The 19769-nt window shown below is 41.5% G+C and overlaps 1 long non-coding RNA gene and 1 pseudogene across 1 annotated transcript; both read right to left on the minus strand.

Annotated features, from left to right (window-relative positions):
* Positions 1-7751: 7751 nt before the first annotated feature.
* LOC123845649 (putative uncharacterized protein C10orf88-like) lies at positions 7752-10395 on the minus strand (annotated as a pseudogene).
* A 2175-nt stretch (positions 10396-12570) lies between these two features.
* Positions 12571-19544, minus strand: LOC123845321 (uncharacterized). Its single transcript, XR_006791024.3, has 3 exons — positions 19358-19544; positions 13471-13553; positions 12571-12820 (listed from the first exon to the last, which is right to left on the minus strand). It is a non-coding gene; the product is annotated as an uncharacterized LOC123845321 (long non-coding RNA).
* Positions 19545-19769: the final 225 nt, after the last annotated feature.

Here is a 19769-nt window from a genome sequence, read left to right on the forward strand (position 1 = left end):
CCTTTAACTTGGTCATTCTTTTGTTTCATGTCTTTTGAGGCTATGTTATAAATTATATACAACTTTAGAACTATTCTGTATCCCTGGTGGATTGACATTTTATCATTATCAACTACCCCTCTTTTGCTACAGTAATACTTCTGGACTTTGTCTTCTTTATCCATCAGTATAGCTATTCCAGCTTACTTTATATTATGATTACATCATACCTCTTTCCATCATTTTATTTTCAAAATGTCTGTATCTTTATATTTAAGGTCTGTTGCCTATAGTCATCTTATGGCTGGTTGTGATCTTTAATCCAGCCTGTTATCCCTGTCTTTTAATAATGTCATTTAGTACATTTACATTTAATGTATCTACCAATATGTTTGTAATTAAACTATTATTCTACTGTTTGTTTTATAATGTCTTGCTTATTATATTTTCCTTTTACTCTCTTTTCTTGCCTTCTCTTGAACAAAGTCTCAAAGGTTTTTTTTAAGATTTCTGTTCTCCATTATTGGCTTGTTAATTATACATTCTTCTACTATTTCTTTTTAGTGGTCACCCTGAAGATTAGAGCATCTATCCCTGACTTTGTGAAGTCTAACAGAAATTAGAACTTTTATGTCCCAAGATAAAACATGGACTTAAAAACATTTTAAATTCCAGAGTGCCTGGGTGGCTAAGTCGGTTGAGCGGTGGGCTCTTGATTTCAGCTCAGGTCATGATCTCAGGGTCCTGGGATCAAGCCCAAATCAGGCTCCGCACTCAGCAGGGAGTCTGCTTGAGATTCTCTCTCCCTCTCCCCCTACCCCTCCACCTGCTCGCACTTGCTCTCTCATCTTCTCTCTCTAAAATAAATAAATAAATCTTTTTAAAACAACATTTTAAATTCCACTTATCTTCTTCTCTTTTCAAGCTTTGTTGTCAAGTATTGCATTCACATATATTTCATACCCACAGGACACTATTATTATTTTTTATGAAAATAGTAGTTTATATCCATCCATGTAATTATCCATTATATTGTTTTGTGTTTCTTTCTACAATTTTTTTCCAATCTGGGATCATTTTACTTCTGCCTGAAGAACTCACTATAGTATTTTTTTAGTATAGAAATGCTGATAAGTTGTTTCTGTTTTTATAAAATGTGACTTTATTTTGCCTTCATTTTAAATATTTCTTCTGAGTGTAGATTTCTAAGTTGACAGTTATTTTCTTTCAAAAATAAGTACATTATACCATTGTCTTCTGGCTTTGATTGTTTCTCTTGAGAAATAGTTAAAGTCTTATTTTCTTCCTTTGAAGGCTCCTTTCAAGGTTTCTGTAGCTGCTTTCAAGTTTGTTTTTGTGTTGTTTATTTTGCCTTTGGCTTTCTTAAGTCTTATTATGATATGACTAAGAGTGGATTTCTTTTAGCCAGTTTGATATTTATAGTGAGTTTTGAATCTGTGACTTGATGTCTTTTGTCAGTCTGGGAAAATCTGTGGTTTTTAATCTCTTCAAACATTTGTTCTGCACCATTTTCTATCTCTTCTTTTCTGAGGTTTGAATTACACTGGATCTTTTCAAAAATCCCAGTATGTTAGTTACATTATTATTTGTATTATTCTTTTCTCTGCTCTATACTTAAGTTTATATATTTTCTGCTGCTGTATCTTCTAGTTCATTAATCCTCTCTCCATCTGTATTTAATCTATTATTAAAATAGTTTTCTTGGGGAGCCTGGTGGTTCAGTTGGTTGAGTATACAACTCTTGGTTTCAGCTCAGGTTGTGATCTCAGCGTTGTGGGATGTAGCCCCACATCAGGCTCTATTGCTCAGCATGGAGCCTGCTTGGGATTCTTTCTCTCTCTCCCGCTGCCCCACCCCACCCCCCGCTTGCGTGCTCTCTCTCTCTAAAATAAATAAATAAATAAAATCTTTATATAAAAGCCTGTTTCTTTTTCCAGATTTTTTAGTTTTAGTTCTCAAATTTGTTTCTTTTTTATAGATTACATTTAATTTCTAAAATTTTAGTCATGTATTCTTTTTTCTTAAACATATTAATCACAATGTTATTAGGTGTCTGTATATGATAACTCTCTCACTTTCTCTCTCTCAGATACACACACACACACACACGCACACCATTTATCTATCTGACAACTTTTTATTAAATACTAGGAACAAGTGGACTACCACTGCTGAGAGTATAAATCAGTAAAATCACTTGGAGAGGTGTCTATAGTATCTATGAGAGCTAAACATAGCATATGCAACATAACTCAGCAACTCCTAGATATATACCCAGCAGAAAATTATTACCTATGTACACCCAAAGATATGTACAAAAATGGTCATAACAGCCTTATTTGCAATAACTCAAAACTTGAAATAACCCAAATGTCTACCAACAGTAAGATTTAGACAAACTGTGGTAAATCTTACAAGAGAATACTATGCAGTTATGAAAATGAACTACTGCTACACGTCATGATGGATGAATCTCACAAACATAATGCTGAAAGAAAAAAGCCAGACAAGAATATACACATGATTGTGTGTGTGTGTGAGTGTATACATACACTTCAAAAGAAGCACAATTAATCCATGGTGTTAAAAGTCATGATTGTGGCCCCTTTTGAGAAAGAGGGGATGATAGTAAACGGAAAGGGACTGGTAATGATCTACTTCTTGATCTGGACATTTGTTACATGGATGGGTGTGTTCACTTTGTAAATATTCATCAAGCTATACAATTATGATTTGTACACTTTTCTGAGTGCATAATTCCAAAACCCTATTAAAAATAGGAATGAAACATCAACTCAGTGGACTACTCTTAAATTACTAAAAGTTATATTTATTTCAAACTATGGAAAATATTTATGATATACTAATACATAAAAAGTAAGATATAAATTGTATCTGTATTACAACTACAATTATTGTATAAATAAGTATTATATGGGAAGTTTTGGAAGAAAATAAACCAAAATGATGAATGGTTATGTTAAAATGAAGACTCAGTAGGAAATTTTTAGGGGCACCTAAGTGGCTCAGTCGATTAAGTGTCTGCCTTCAGCTCAGGGTCTCTGGGTCCTGGGATTGAACCCCATGCCGGGCACCTGCTTAGCAGGAAGCCTGCTTCTCCCTCTGCCTCTCCTCACTGCTCATGCTCTCTCTCTCTCTCAAATAAATAAATAAAGTCTTTCTTAAAAAAAGACTAAATAAGAAAATTTTAAAAGCATTTTCTTTAATGTCAATTCCATTTTTACAAAGTAGAGCACTTTTATAGAAAAAAAGTAAAATTTTATAAATGCTGACTTTTCATTTTCTTAACACTAGTAAAAATCTTAACCATCTTTTTTTGGAATTATCTTTGGAATACAAAAAGCTAACAGCAGATGGATATCAGAATTACCTGTTGGTGTCAAAGACTCCCAAGCTCTACCACTCTCTTTTGATTATTAACCGACAGTGTAAATTAGTCACTAATCTCAGTGAACGTTTGTGTTATGGGTCATTTGATAATCTACTGAAAATTATGGAGCCGCTCCCTGGAAAAATGCATATGCTTACCTATGATCAAATTTGTAAATGATTTCCATGAGTTTATGAATCCCCTGAAAGCCAAGGACACAGATCCATGGTGATGAGGCAAAGCCCCCTGCCAATGAAGAACTGAATCCTCTGAGCAACAGAGAGTCCCCATTTGTCTAGAACTTAGTATAAGAACAAACCCTCTGATCCAACTCCTCACTTCACACACGAAAAACTCCAAACTTGGACGTCCATGAGACTTGTGCATGGTCCCAGAGGTACTCAGTAGAAACACTGGAATAAGCACAAAATTATAAGAAAAATACATAATTAAAAATATATATATATTGAATCTTCTGAGAGTCACCATTGATTTTAGGGCCAAATCCCCCTAGAAGTGCTTTTTCATTCCCCTCTGTCCTGCACTCGTCCACACTGTGAGGCTTTCATGCCTGCCTTCAGTAAGTCTCCCAGTTTACCAGCTATGTGACTTTAGGCAAGTTGCTTAACCCTCCTGTGCTTTAATTTCCTCTTCCGTAAAGTGGAAATGACAGTAGGACTCACATCCTGGGATCATTGCTTTGAACAATGCCTGCAACATTGCAAACTGCCCAATATATATCATCATTGTTTTTATCATTAGTACAATTAATTTGTAGAATCGTTGTGTTAGGTATCTTTAGCCTGTGAAATAATACATATGAGTGTGTTGGGTCAACATTAAAGCAACTTCCATGTAGAAGACATCATTATTAACATAGTTGGCTCGATAATGATGATAGTCATAGGTCATAAAATTAACATGGATGGAATATTTAACCTTTTTGAAACCCTGGCAGTTGTTCTGTTTGGGGAATTGAAGAGCACTGTCCCAATAGAATCCCAGAGAAGAAACCTGCCCCAGAGGAAAGATGACCCTTAGATAAACAACCATAAACAGATTTCAGTATCATCATTAGGCCAACAAATCACCCTTCAAAAACACCAGCTGACAGCTCTGTGATCCAGTACTGATGGGAAAGTAAACCCTGCTGGGGTGAAATAATTGAGGGAAATATGGCCGGATCAGATGTCATCTGATGAGTTTACATTCTATAATAATTTAAGCAGTCATCGGATCTCCAACCCTGCCTTATCCAGCTCTGCAATACTTAATATTTGTGGCCACTCCTGGTGGCTCTCCCTCAGCCCTAACTCCTGGCCCAGGATTTGTTTAAATAAACTGGATTTCCTGGGTGTGATTTGAAATAAATTAACCATGGGATGGCCACCTTTCCCACCAGGCTCCCACTGGGTTCCTGTACATACTGCTTTATTCCCTCTTTAAAAAAAAAAAAAAGATTTATTTATTGATTGAGAGGGAGAGAGAGCATGGGGGGAGGGGCAGAGAGAGTGGAAGGGAGAGAATCTCAAGCAGACACCCCGCTTAGCATGGAGCCTGATGTGGGGCTTAATGTGACAACCCTGAGATCACAACCTGAGCAGAAACCAAGAGTCCCACGCTTAACCAACTGGCCATTCAGGCACCCCCATACCGCTTTATTCCAAGCGCTTAGAAGCACTTTTTAACAGCATCTCAGCTGCGTCAAGAGAGAAGAACTAATCATTCATCTGCTGGTCCCATCAACCAGGAGGAACCGATTAAATTACCAGATTGCACCATGTGCGTTATGTGCAGCATGAAAAGCTGGGAAACAATTCTAGAGTTTGAGTCAGAGCAAAAGAGGCAGCCCTGAGAAGGGCCAGAGCACAAGGCTGTCCCGTGGTTTGTTGTGGTCCATTTGGGGCGTCCACCTTCCTGAGCTGATGCGGCAGCAACTCCCCTCTGTCGGGTTGCCTGGAATCCTTCACGAAATTCCACTTTCATATTCTCATATTTATGAGTTTGCATGGTCGCGCTCCGCCATTCATTTCTGCCCCTTCCCCATCTGTTTCTATGAGGCGGCCACATGAGAGCAAAAAAGAAGACACGCTAGAAACTAATTCCTCGTAGTAAGAATTTACTGTCTCTGCCACGTAGGGGAGCACAAAGGGAGGGGGGAGGACCTTCTGTAATTCACTCTTGAAAATGTGACAGCTGCTGGGTGTCTCAGGTTGGGGATGGGGGCAGTGAGTTTTATGTTCCAGGACCCAAAGTTTGTCTTCCTTCTCGATCTGGGCAGCAAAGGGACTTCTTCTGAAAGACTAACCGAGTTCATGAAGCATTCAGTGTGAATATTCAGCTGGGTGATTCACTCAGTGTTTTCACTGTCACTGAGAATAAAACAGTGTCAAAGTTTGAAGGGAGCTGAGAGATTATTAAATCCTACCATGTTATTTTACAGATGGGGAAACAAAGGCCCGAGGGATCATTATTTGTCTAAGGTCATATATGAGGTATGTGGCAGAGCCACGTCCAGAAGCCTCAAAAACTCCTCACTCCCCAGGCCAAAGGATTTTCCCAGAACGAGTCTCCTGAGTTCCATGCATCCCTATCTTGTCTTGAGACCCCGATGGAGCTCAGACTCAGAAAATTGCTGTCAGTGACAAAGAGGGCCCTGCTCCTACAGGTGTAGGTCCGCACAAACTCTCTAGATGACAGGAATATTCCCTGTGATCCAGAAAAAACTCCACTTCAAAGAATATGTTCTAAAGCATACAGATGTGCAGAAAAGTTGTATGTAAAAATAGCTTCGCAATTAATAATACAGAATTCATATTATAAAAAGATCTCAAAATTATATGTATGATAGCAATCTTTAAATTACAGAGAGGAATTTGAAGGACATGTACCAATTGTGGTTAATTGGATGATAAAGAGGATTTCCTTCTTGGGGTCTTTCTTTTTTCTTTTTTCCAGAGTAGATGCATTTATTTTTTATATGCAAATATACCACCCTTGGAGGAATATAACATAAAAATTTAATTTCTGAAAATTATGTCTGCCAGAGAGATGTGCCTTCTCCTTGATTCGTATGCCTTCATCCTTTGGTGCAGAGCCTCAGCACTTTATGCTTTAAACAAATCAGAAAAAGGCTCTGGAAAGAAGAAACACTATCAGGCTCAGAAAGGAAGAGTTCTTATACTTTCTTTTTTTTTTTAATTTTATTTTATTATGTTATGTCACCATACAATACATCATTAGTTTTTGATGTAGTGATCCACGATTCATTGTTTGCGTATAACACCCAGTGCTCCATGCAGCACGTGCCCTCTTTAATACCCATCACCAGGCTAACCCATCCCCCCACACCCCTCCCCTCTAAAACCCTCAGTTTGTTTCTCCGTGTCCATAGTCTCTCATGATTCATCTCCCCCTCCGATTTCCCCCACTTCATTTTTCCCTTCCTTCTCCTAATGTCCTCCATGCTATTCCTTATGTTCCACAAATAAGTGAAACCATACGATAATTGACTTTCTCTGCTTGACTTATTTCACTTAGCATAATCTCCTCCAGTCCCATCCATGTTGATGTAAAAGTTGGGTATTCATCCTTTCTGATGGCTGAGTAATATTCCATTGTATGTACGGACCACATCTTCTTTACCCATTCATCTGTTGAAGGGCATCTCTGCTCTTTCCACGGTTTGGCTATTGTGTTCCTTATACTTTCCGGGTTTATTGAGATGGAACAACATGACTTCTCTTGTTTTACATCAGACACTAAATCTAAAGTAATAATCTTAACAAATGGGCCAGTTCTGATTTTTCTTCCTTATCCCATAACATAGCTCCAGTGTGACAGAACATAAAATTAATGACCCCAGTGTAAACTAATGTTGCAGAAACATCACATCTAATTTTTTATCTGAAATAAACAATATAAAATGTAATTTCGTGATCTGAAATTAAAGGTTACAAGTCTTAAGCACTCAGTTTTCCAAGAAAAAGAAAAATATATCGAATAGTATATTTTTCTTCATACTCCTAAAACATAAGGTCTTTGTAGAAATTAAAACAATACTTAAATCAAATACAGATACAATACAGACTAATGAATTGCATTAGAAATCCTTAAGAAGTTTGCCCTGCATCAGGCTCAGCGCAGAGTGGGGAGCCTCCTAGAAGATTCTCTCTCTCCATCTCCCTCCCCACTTCCCCCCACTCACTCACTCTCTCTCTCTCTCTGTCCTCCTCTCTCTAAAATAAATAAATAAATCTCTTTTAAAACAGAAATCCTTGAAAAGTTGAAACACTTAAACAAAAATGAAAGTGAATAAAAGTAAAAAATACTGCAAACAAAAATAATTTATGACCCTATCCTATTCATCGTAGTGCACAGCACTAGATTTACAGTAACAGGTACAGTTAAAATGAACACTGAGGTCACTTTACGTAAGTAAGATGATGATCTTCAAATGACATTAAAAACAGTTGCTTTGATCTTTGGGGGCTTTGGCTTTGTAATAAGCATGTAATAAGTACCTGTACCACCCTGTCCAGGTTAAGCACTTACCTTTCTCCATTTGAAAGTCTTTCTTTGGGTGCCTGGGTGGCTCAGTTGGTTAAGCGACTGCCTTCGGCTCAGGTCGTGATCCTGGAGTCCCGGGATCGAGTCCCACATCGGGCTCCCTGCTTGGCGGGGAGTCTGCTTCGTCCTCTGACCCTATCCCCTCTCATGTGTTCTCTCTCTCTCTTTCTCTCTCATTCTCTCTCTCTCAAATAAATAAATAAAATCTTTAAAAAAAAAAAAAAAGAAAGTCTTTCTTTGGAATCACACTGTCCCATGCAAAGATGTTTAACTCGAAGACTACTTAAACTCTGGAGAAAAAGCAGCAACTCAGTTAGGTATATTTGAGTTGTCACTTCTTTGGCAAGAGAAAAGAAACTGCATTTTTAAGGTCACTCTCAAGAAGAGAATGGTTTGAGGGTACAATTTTACACAATCTGACATATATTTCCTCCATCGGTAACTGCGGACTTTTCCCAATGCAAGCATTGAAGGCTTCAGTCACAGTTCTGGATGTCAATTCAGTTCTGAAAGGAAAAGACGTGGAGGGTGACTTGTCCAAGGCTCCTGAAGAACAGGATGATTGTAGATCAATCATACATCTGTGTCCAATATTTCCCAAAACTGACTGAAGCCGCTCTCCAATGGGAATACGATGCTGCTCCTAAAATGGAGCCATATTCATCAACTGCTGAGCGCCAGTTTGACCCCATGATTCCATGATAGTTTGGACCCTCTGGAAGTTGATCCTCGGTCATAGAGCTGGGGAATCTGCTGCAACCTGCACCATAACTTTATTGAGGAACACACACTGCTTTTCACCAAAGGAGAGCAAATTTATTTTACAAGCGTGACTGGAGGACGCCAATGTGAAATATTTCTTGTAGAAAATAATTTTGTGCTCACTGCGTTAGTGTCATATGTCAGGTAAAGGAAGCAGGGGTTTTCATCTTGGCTGTTCAGGCGTCTCTTCAAAATCACCAGATCTCGGCCCCAGAGCAGGTGACACCAGCAGAGCTGCTCCCAATCCAACTCCCCGGCACCCAGACCAGCCCAAGTGAGAGGGAAGCACTTGCTGGGCTTCCTCCCAGGAAGAGGCCAGCAGCGGTCAGCAGGTCAGTCCCGCAGCCTCACCCCAGGCTTTATTATGCCGCTGCCAGCCCAGGCCAACCCTGGAACCTCTCTGTGTTTTTCTATGAGTTTTTTTTCCAAATTATATACACTGATATGTTTGTATTTTAATGTTTTAATTGGGAAAAATATTACTTAAAATAAACCAAATGTCTTAGTAAACATTTCTTCATTTTGCTCTTGAGCAATCCCTCTACAGAGTGCTCCTTTGAAACCAGTCTTCTAGTCCATGAAGTGATTGGACCCCCCACCTGCACCCCACCATCACCACCAAACTACTGACCCATTCTGATACCCCACCCCTGGAGACTGCATCCCTCTTCCTTTGCCTCCTCCAACATAGGAGCTCTCAGGTCTACTGAGATCCTGCCATGAGATGCAGTCTCACTCGAAAAGCCAATATTTTAGTACTGAGTTCCAGCATCCCAATATTCCAGCATCTGATGTCAGACAGAACCATAGTGCTTAGTTGCCCTGACAACCACATTGACCATTGACTGAATCATTCCTGTGCCTGGTGTCCCAGATATGTACTCCAGTTTGGTCTTCTCTTGTCCTTGCTAGAATTCCAGTTCAAGTCCCCCTTCCTAGTTCCAACATCCTCTGTTGGCTCTTCAAGTCCAGTGGTTGAGAACCTAGCATACTTTGAGTCTGTATCCACTGGAGCTATGACATACGGAATCAACTGAGGTTGAGATTCTTCAGGGAGCGTTCCCTGGAAGAGGTTCTCATCTTCTGACACTCAAAGCATGGCAGAAAGCTAACAATAGTTTAAGGGTTTGTGTTTAAAGAAATACTTGGCAAATACTTGGGTGAGCTTTAAATAAAGAAATTCTATTTCACTGTAGACACAAACAAACTATGGGGGTCTTCTAGAACTTGACACTTTATGGCTCCCAGAGATGGCACCATATTAGATTAGAACTCAGTCATTTGACAGGAAGAAGATGAGGACAACACATCACCCAGCAGGGATGCTTCCTCTAGCCCCTTATCATCTCAGTAATTTCAGGAATTTATAAAAGAGATTTAAGCATAATTTTAGGTGCTCATATTTCTAAAGTTGTTTCTGAGGAATCTTCCAAGTAAGAAAGCAAGCTCAAGAAGAAAATCAAACCAGAGCTCTGAGGCAACTTAGCTTCCCTTAAGCCCCACTCATCTATAAAAAAAATATTTTAAAATAGTTTTCCCTCCAGAGCACAAGAGAGAACTCTTAGGCAGGGTTCATGTGACGGAGGCATGGAGTAGGGACAGTGGAAAATGCACATCCCTGACTTGCCTGTGTGAAAGGAAATGATAGCTTTAGTTTTGCCCATTAAAATCATGTTAGCGTATAAATTTTTGGCAGGCAATTAAATGATGTAAACAGATGGAGATAGCAGTATCTTCATGCCCAAAGCAGTTTGTCCCTTAAATATAATAATATAATAAAACAGGGGAGAAAAATTTGTTTCTGAGCATCTGTTTTTATCTCAAGAGAAATTTTCAGAGACTAGATGGTAAAATGGCTTTTGGAAACATGTGAACATGAATCAGGCAGAGCCGGTATGAGGGGACGGTTATGGGGCTCCTGGTCTAATGGTCAGGCCAAGAAGAGGGACAGCAACTCAGGAGGCAGCTTTGCCAGCCACGTAGCGCATGGCAGGACCTCGCCCTAAGCCTTTCAGAATCATCCACTTCCTTGGGACTGGCATACCTCAGCCCAGGGCAGGCCCGTTCAAGGTCATTGACTGGGACCTGGTGATTCCGTATATTTGTTAGCACATTCTACAGCTTCAAGAAGTCAGACAATACAGGGCGAGAAATACACTTGGGGCCAAGAACAAGAATTGAATTTCCTATAAAAATAGCAAACTACAGGAACCTCTAATCCCTATAGTTCTTCCATGCAAGCCATACCCAAACCACATCCCAAAGACGGAGGGAAAGAAACTAGGGGAGGGATTATGTGGTCTGTGAGTTGGAGACTATGCAAATACTTGATTGAAGATTAATAGATAGAATATTATGACAGTTATGATTTCTACAAATATGTTATTCCTATTTTACATATAAATGCATTGATAAAGTTCTATAAGGATATACCTGTCTCATAACAGCAGCCACCTCTAAATGCATAAGGTCTAGGAGAAGTGGCTGAGGAGATACGCCAAGGCTTCTAGAACTAGGTGAGATTAATTTTGAAGACTATGTTGGAATTACCAAAGCAAACAAGGGAAAGATGGTATTCCAGCAAAGAGCTTAGCATTTTAGGGTAATTACCAGTATTTGAGTATAGCCAGAATATAGGCGGCTTGGGAAGAGCTGATAAGAGATGAGACTGGAAAAGGAGGCAGGCATATGATCTTGATGGGCCTTGTATTTAATTCCAAATAATTTTAATTTCTGCCTATAAGCTATAGAGAGTCTGTATTTGATTACAAGTAATAGAAGGATCATCCAAGAGTGATTCAAATAATAACATCTATTTTGTCACTTATCAGTCAGCTCTATTCCCATGAGCACAGGGAGGAAAGCAAGAGTGGATGCAAAGCAGCTACCCAGTTGGACAGGAGACATGTAGCCAGTGGTTTCTGAGATGGTGCCTAACGAACATCTAGGACAGCGGTGAGTCGAGGAAAAGAGCCAGGTGGGGACGGACTCCCATTTGGGGGTGCTGACATGCTTGGCCAACTTGATTTGGAGGGAGAGCCAGAATTCATCCCTGGTTTGCCAAGAATGCTTCGCAAGAGTAGACAAAACCAACCAAAAAAGGAAAAAAGTCAGACCAGTGTTCCAGGAGGCAGAGACTTATAGAGAAGGAGCATGAGGGAACTTTCTGGACTGATGGTAATATTCTACACCTTGATAGGGGTTTGGGTTACAGAGGTGTATCAATTTGTCAAAATTGATTGAAAATTACACCCAGAGATCTGCACCTTTGTGTGTAGAATTCACCCTCCACTTAAAAAAAAAAAAACACCCTAATCAGACACTGCTTTCTAGTTCATGAATGCAAAGTAAAGTATTTAGGAGTAACTGATGAAATGGAGGACTTTGAAATGTATCAAAATAGAAGGTAGATTTATGGATAAATGGAGACACGGGGAGGTAGGTTGATATGTATAAACAAACACAGCACAAGTTAACTGTATAATCTTGGTGGTGTTCACTGCAAAATTCTTTCGAGCGATGTTTAGAAATTTGTTATATAAAATACGGGAGGAGGTGGGAAATGTCCTACAAAAATCTTTTCTCAGAGCCTTAATACCTACACATACTTGGTTTCACACAGTCACACCCCTGGCACAAGACAAACCTGATTATTCTCTGATTATATCGTGTCACAATACTGGCAACCTGAATTCCCAGGAAAATCCTTTCGCTGGATGGATGTGTAGACGCCACCTCCCAAATTTTGACCACATTGTTTCAAACAACAGTTTTCATTCTTTAACCAACAGTGGCCATCCAGTAGTCCTTTATCAATTGCAAGAATTAAATTCTTTTTTTTTAAAGATTTTATTTATTTATTTGAGAGAGAGAGAATGAGAGAGAGAGAACACATGAGAGGGGATAGGGTCAGAGGACGAAGCAGACCCCCCGCCGAGCAGGGAGCCCGATGCGGGACTCGATCCCGGGACTCCAGGATCATGACCCGAGCCGAAGGCAGTCGCTTAACCAACTCTTGAAAGCCCCAGGGTATGTGAACTGAAGAATTGAAGATCTTATTAGAAACAGTTGTGCTGGAAAACAGAAGTTCCAAAAGAACTTAAAGGAAAAAAAAAAAAACTCTCCTAAATATTTTCATATTTAATGAACACAAAAACAGCAAAGTAAATACACAATTTAAATTTTTAACTATTTTGAAATAATCATTAGTACCACAAAATTAAATATGTATTTGCCATCCTTTCCTCACTAGACCATGGTTTCTCCAACTCAGCACTATTAGCATTTGGGGCCAGATCATTCTTATTTGGGGAGGGGCTGTCCTGTGTGCTGAATGATGTTTAGCAGCATCTGTGGTCTCCATCCGCTAGATGCCGGTAGTTGGGTTGGTTTTTTTTTAAGATTTATTTATTTATTTTAGAGAGAGAGCATGTTGCAGGGGGGAGGCAGTGTGAGAGGTTGAGAAGCGGACTCCCCACAGAGCGGGGGACCCTGAGATCATGACCTGAGCTGAAATCAAGAGTTGGATGCGTAACCAACTGAGCCACCCACGCACCCCTAGATGCCAGTAGCTTTCACCTCAGTTGTGACCACCAAAAATGTCTTCAGACATTCCCAAATGTCCCCAGGGGAGAAACTGCCTCTGGTTGAGAATCCCTGAACCAGATCCTTTTCCTGGTATTCTTTTCTCAGCATTTCAATGAGATGCTTCTAGATACATTTTGCTTTGTTCTGAATAATTCACATACCAAGAGGTACCTGTTCTGTACCAAGTCCTTCATCCAACTGTCCAATGCCTTTCTGGTTTTATGGTTCCAAGTTGTTCGGCCTGCTTCAGAAGGAACACAGGAACGTTGGAGCTTGACAGAAGAAGCTTTCACTAACCGTTATCTAAATAATCTGCTCAGCTCTCTGCTTAGATGCCTTTAACTCCCCACCTCCCTCTACCCCTCTTACACACACACACACACACACACACACGTATAAAGACTCCCCCGCACAGAGTCCTTCATGCCAAAGTCCCCTTCCGAAGCCTCTCTCTCCTGCTCTGCATCTGGCATGATGTCTCTTTTCTTTGCCCCAACACAAGTCTCCTTTTTCTAATGATCCCCAATTTGAGTGACTCACAGTTCTGGGCTTTTCATAATTTCAGTAAGATGTGAAAAGCAAAGCTAGACATATCAGAACTTTGGGGAAAGAAATCAAGGCTAAGAGGAGGGGTGACCCGATATTCTGCATTCGATCCAAGGTTTAGAGCTGCCAGGTTGGCATGACGATCCACGCTGCCCATGTGGGCGCTGGGACTTTCCTAGCTGGGTGGTCTCCTTTGCTACTCTGTGTGGTGCAGAGCCACTCTTGGTATTGGCAGGAGAATCCATAGAACTCCTGTTCTGACCTAGGAGGGGTTACAACCCTTTCAGTGGAGACTGCATTTCTAGCCATGATGAGATAGTGCAGGAAATTTCCCTCAAATGGCAACTGTGGGGCCCCTCTGGATGTTGCCCTAGCTAGAAATGCCCTTTGGGTTTCCTCAGGGCTCAAGTGCCATGACAACTCTCAACCCTGCTGTGTAGCATCTTCTGCCCAGACTCCAAGTGCGATGGTGTCACGGACTACGTATGCTGGCAGGAGGACTGAATCTCCCCCTGATCTGCTGCCCGCCCCCTCCAAGGCTCAATGCCCTGCTGGGTCGGAGACTGACAGGGCTTCAGGTCCATTGCATTTTCAGAAAGACTGGATAGAAACATTCAAATCAGCCCAGCTCTCAGGGACAGGAAAGAGTGATGTCCCGCATCCTTAGAGAAGCACCTCTTACCCATGATACCTACAACATCACACTGCATCATCCTGATGCCAGCACCCTCCTCTTCCCCATCAGACCACAAGCTCTGTGAGAGCCAGACTGTTGGTTGTTCACCACTGGTTTCCCAGCACTGATCACAGCACCTGGGACAGAGCAGATGCTGGGGAAGTACTTAATGAGTAGAAAGGAGGAGAAGCAGAGTTTCAAGAATATCGCAATTTTATAATCCCTGAGTTGTCACCAGAAGAACCAGGCAAAAGGATGTAAGAATAAGTCTGTACCTTTGATAAAAGAATTCCTGCCCCACAAAGGAGGTTTAGCCTAACTAGTTTCTCATCCCAGACACAACCTGACAACACTTCTGGGACCCTGACATTTGATTTCTGGTCCTGTGTTTGTTTAGCCACAGATCAATGGGAATCGCGATGACTGGCTTCTCTCCACACTTTCTTCACAACCTCCCAGAGTTCCAAGGCAGGGCTAGAGCCCCAGGGTTAGACCCCAGCATCCTAGGGTTTTCTGGGCATGTATTCCCCCATCCTCTTAATCCTCCAAGTCAACCAAAACACAATTGCAAGACTTGAGGATACTGTGGGTTCAGATAGTCTGGAGCTGAGGAAGGATTTTCTTTCCTGGATCTTCATTCCTGTCCCAGTCAACCAATAATACTTTTGACTGTCAGCCAATCCACTAACCATAAGTCAGTAGATGGAGGGTAGATGCCAAGGGGCGTGGCCTGTGATTGAGTGAGCACCAGCTGTAACTTCCACCTGGCCTAATTCAAGACCTCTTTTGCAAGCTATATTTCCCTTAAATATGGAAAACAAAAATGGGAGTAAAATTGGTGAAGCAACTTTGGAAAACAATTGGGCAGCATCTGTCAGAATTTGAAATGATCTTAGCCTACACCTTAGTATTCTACTTCTCGCTTGGAAAACCCATGTGTGAATAAGATAATAATAAAAGTAATAAAGCAGGCACAAGCCTGTCAACTGCAGTGTTTTTTATAATACTGAAAAACTGGAAATGAACAAAATGCCCAACAACGGGGCACAATAAACCGATAGGCCCATACTAACTAACATTGGTTGCAGACAGCAGAGGAAGTGCAGCTAAACTCTTTCCACCAGCATGAGTAGGTCTCTAAGACAAATTAAGTTTAAAAAAAAAAAAGAAGAAGCAAATGTAAATAACATGGCAGGCACCCATGTGCTTAAAGCACATACTCAAACGCACACACAACCTGGATATTTGCCATGAACACAACACTAAGCATGTAAATCGATTGGGAAATGTGGGGAAAGGTACCCATCAATCCACTGAACGTGGTTACCTTGGGGTTGAGGGTAGAGGAAAAGAGAGAGGATCAGAGGACCCAAGGTACCGAGCAAGACAGAGTGCAGCCAGATGTGTAATATTATAGTTTTTACAAGGAGAAAATATTCATGTACAGCCTGAAAAATTAACAATTAAATGCAAAAACGGGTGGGGGGGCAACCATCTCTCTCCACCTCTGCAGGGGAAGCTATAAAATGGAAATACCAGGAAACAGCAGCTCTTACAATGGGTGCAATGACCTGGGGTAGGATTGTGCCTTAAGATGGGCAGGATGGCATGGTTGAATTAATTCACTGTGAATGCTCCCAATGCAAAAATATAAATCCTTCGCTTTGAGAATTCTTCGCTGGGATGGGATGCTGTGTATTAGGTAGAAAGTTGGACTAGATCCCCATTCATGTTTAATGCCTAGAATGCAGTGTCATCATCAATATGTAATGGCAACAGGCATGGTTTACTGAGCGTTAGTGCGTGCCCCGCACAGCACTAGGTGCTTCACACACAGCCTCTCGGTCAGTTATGTATAGTTATTCCTACTATATAAGTGAGGAAACCAAGTTCATAATAAGCAGTGAGCTGAGGTATGAAGGCAGGTATGTTTCACTTCAAAGCCCACTCTCTTAACCACTATGCCACATAGTGCATGAGAATCTGGGGACTCTACCCACTGGAAGAGGGTTAGGGTTTTTGGAGTGGCCCCTTCTAAAATGTTTCCCAAAGTTCTGAATAGCCCTATGGCTTACTGGGGACTACGGAATAGTTTTTCTATGTCCAATAAAATGAAGTCGCCTCTATAGAACATTTTTTTGGACATGACATACCTCAAATTCTGTCCCAGGAGCGGTGTGATAATGAAGTTTCATTGTCATTTGAAAAAGGTTGGTGGAAAAGGGAAATGAGTCCCAGGTGGGGCAGTTCTGAATGGTGTAGCAGAGGAAATGCTGTCCCCATGAACACAAGCAGCTGGGTGTCTGGATGCATCATAAAATTTTATTGTGAAATGCGCAGATGATGGGCCCAGCTGCAAAGCATCAAGAGTGTTTATCATGATCTCCCAGTGCATTCTGGGTGTGCTCCCCTTTGACACTATTTTTGCGGGCTTAACCTAATTGAGATGAAGACATCAAAATTACTTCAAGGTGCAGTCCTGCTGGGAGGCGCACCATGGGCTTCCCTCTCTGAAGCTCATCATACCATTTGTCATGACAGGCTAGACCAGCAGTGAGAGGAATAAGTATTAAGCATTAATGTGAGAAGATGACATGACCTGGAGTTTAGTAAACCTTTTTTGGTTACTTCCGTATCTGACAGACGTCATCAGTTACCAAGCCCACAGGGAGGCCTATGGTCCTATCGGCCATATTTCATCATTGACCAAGATCACCAAACTGTGCATGTGTTGTTTGTGTTCCAGAGAATGAGATAATGTACAGCCTAAAAATAGTTTTACTCTGTCCACCCATCCCATACACCTTACAAGCAGTTCTATCCTTGGTAATAATCCCTTTTTTGAGTTAAGGCTTTGCCTTTTCCCTTAAAGACATTCTCAATCAGGGTTTCCCCTATGAACCACAGAACCCAGAAAGTGTTGGGATGACTATTTCCTCGCTCCCAAAGATAGTACATAATTAGTTCTACTTCAAATGCAGAGGAAAGAAGTTGAATCACGACATACAATGGATGCCTTTCACATACAGCTTAATTCTCTTACTGAACCCCCATCGAGAAGGGCTTTGGGAGCCCTCAAGAGTTCTACACCATAAGATTAAGTCATAGAAGCTCATAAGGAAAGAGCTTCTTACAAGTTGAACAGCTCAACATCCCCTTTTTATATGTGAACTCTCAATGATACCCTGAAAAGTAGTCAATTAGCCTCTACCTGAACAGCTCAGCCATCAGAGACAGCAAACACCATGATGGAGAGCACTCACGGCTAGAAGCTTGTCTCGGGATGTGGTAGAGAAGCGGCCAGATTGTAGGGAGCCTTGAAAGCTAAATCAACCCATGGGGACTGCATCTTGTAGGTAGTGGTAAGCTATCAACCCCCAGCTCTCTGCAGGGTCACATCAGCCCCAAGCTTGTTCTCTGATTCTGCCAAAGCCCATTATATTATTGCAGGGAGTAGCACCCACAGAAGTGCTGACAGGTTTCAAAAACTGAAGTAGGGCCAGCAGGTAGATGCTATCAACAGGTAACGCCATTTGTCTCACTCATGGAGATTTACATGGCACGGCAGACAGCACCTGGAGGAATGCTATCTCTGCCTGTTACCCACCACGATTCCCCTACCTCCTTGGATAACTTGAAAATAACCCGTCCTGATGTCTTATCTTGTTTTCTCACATCAGGCTTGGGCTGAGGTTTCAGGTGTCAAGCTGCAGCCAGAAGGGAGATTTATGGTCCTGTTATCAGCTCGAGACAGCAAGAGGCTGTGGTCACATGGTGGGGAAACTATAGCCGGCCGGGGAAGGCCTCGAGGAGGGCTGCTGGTCAGCACCTGGAATCACCTGTGCCCACACGGTCCCCAGGGGCAGGTGGACTGGGCTGAGGGTTGGAAATAGAAATGGCCCGTGGGTCCTGGGGAAACAGCTCCATCCACGTGAGTGCTCTGAGCACAATCACCTACTAACTCGGATGGTTATTGCCAATGGCTAAATCCACTGACGCATATTTCAGAGGTGCTAAATCATTCCAGCAATGTATAGGATGGAAAGCCTATCATAGCTGCTTAGGACTGAGGAGGTCATGATAAATGGAGAGTGAGTGAGAGGACCCCAGGGGGCTTACTCATGCCCACGTTCAAGCCACGGAAGAGGCATCCTGTTGGCTTGTCCCATATGACAGCTAGTAAACCCCCACCCTCTAAGGACAAAAATGAGATTTTACAAAACAACTTCTACTTCTCAGGCATGGGCAAGACTGGTAGGCAGTAACACATCTCATTATTATAGCAACCATGGGTTTTCTCATTTACCACTGTGGGACTCCAACCCATTTCTAACAAAACCTCCTCAACTAAATATATATATAACAGCATATAATGTATAATATATTATCTACTTATCTATATATAGCTATAGATCATATTATAGATTGTAGATTATAAATATATATTATAGATATAAATGATATCTTTAATTCTATATAGTATCTTTAATATCTTTATCTCTATATGTAATCTATATAGCATCATAAAATATAGTATGATGAGCTAACTACTTCCCTATCCCTAACTATACCCTCATGTTGCTGGACCCTGAACCCACATCCCCTGCCACCATCCCCCCTTGATGTTATGAATGGGGTACGCTAGGAGAGCACCTCTCTCATTCCCTTCCCTCACCCACAGCTCTCTCCAAGCCTTCGGGTGTGGGCAGAGAAAGCCAGAACAGACTTCCGTTGACTTCAGGGAAATCCCAACACTAAGCAACAGGGAGAACCATCTAAATCTTCCTGTGGTCCACTCGGGCTGCCAGGGGAGAATTTAGACTTACCAAAGAGGTTCTTTTCCCAGCATTAGGCTAAAGTCACCACTTTTTCCCCTTGGTCTGCCACACAGATATCGTTGTCTGCTGAGTCAGTCCTGGGCTGAACCTGAGCAGGTGACCCCGAAGGAAATGGCTCTAGTGTGCCCACAAGCAGCTGTCTCCTTCAAAGCCCTGCTCAAAGCACAGCCTCTCCAGAGACTCTTCCCCAGTTTACCCCGAGTAATTGAGCAGAGGCTGGACCACACACAACAAATTGTTACTGCGTGCCTATTACACGGAGAGCATGATGTCAGGGAGCCATTTCAGTTCTGTTCAATTCAGCCTACATTTATTTGGAAGCTTCTGTTGGTGAAAGGTGGAGTATAATGGGCTCAAGAACAAGCTCTGAGCCATCCTGCCTGGTCCATATCCTGAGTCA

This window comes from Mirounga angustirostris, unplaced genomic scaffold, assembly GCF_029215605.1.
Source record: "Mirounga angustirostris isolate CCGP_5_RB_7025 unplaced genomic scaffold, mMirAng1.0.hap1 SCAF_6, whole genome shotgun sequence".
Lineage (NCBI taxonomy): Eukaryota > Metazoa > Chordata > Mammalia > Carnivora > Phocidae > Mirounga > Mirounga angustirostris.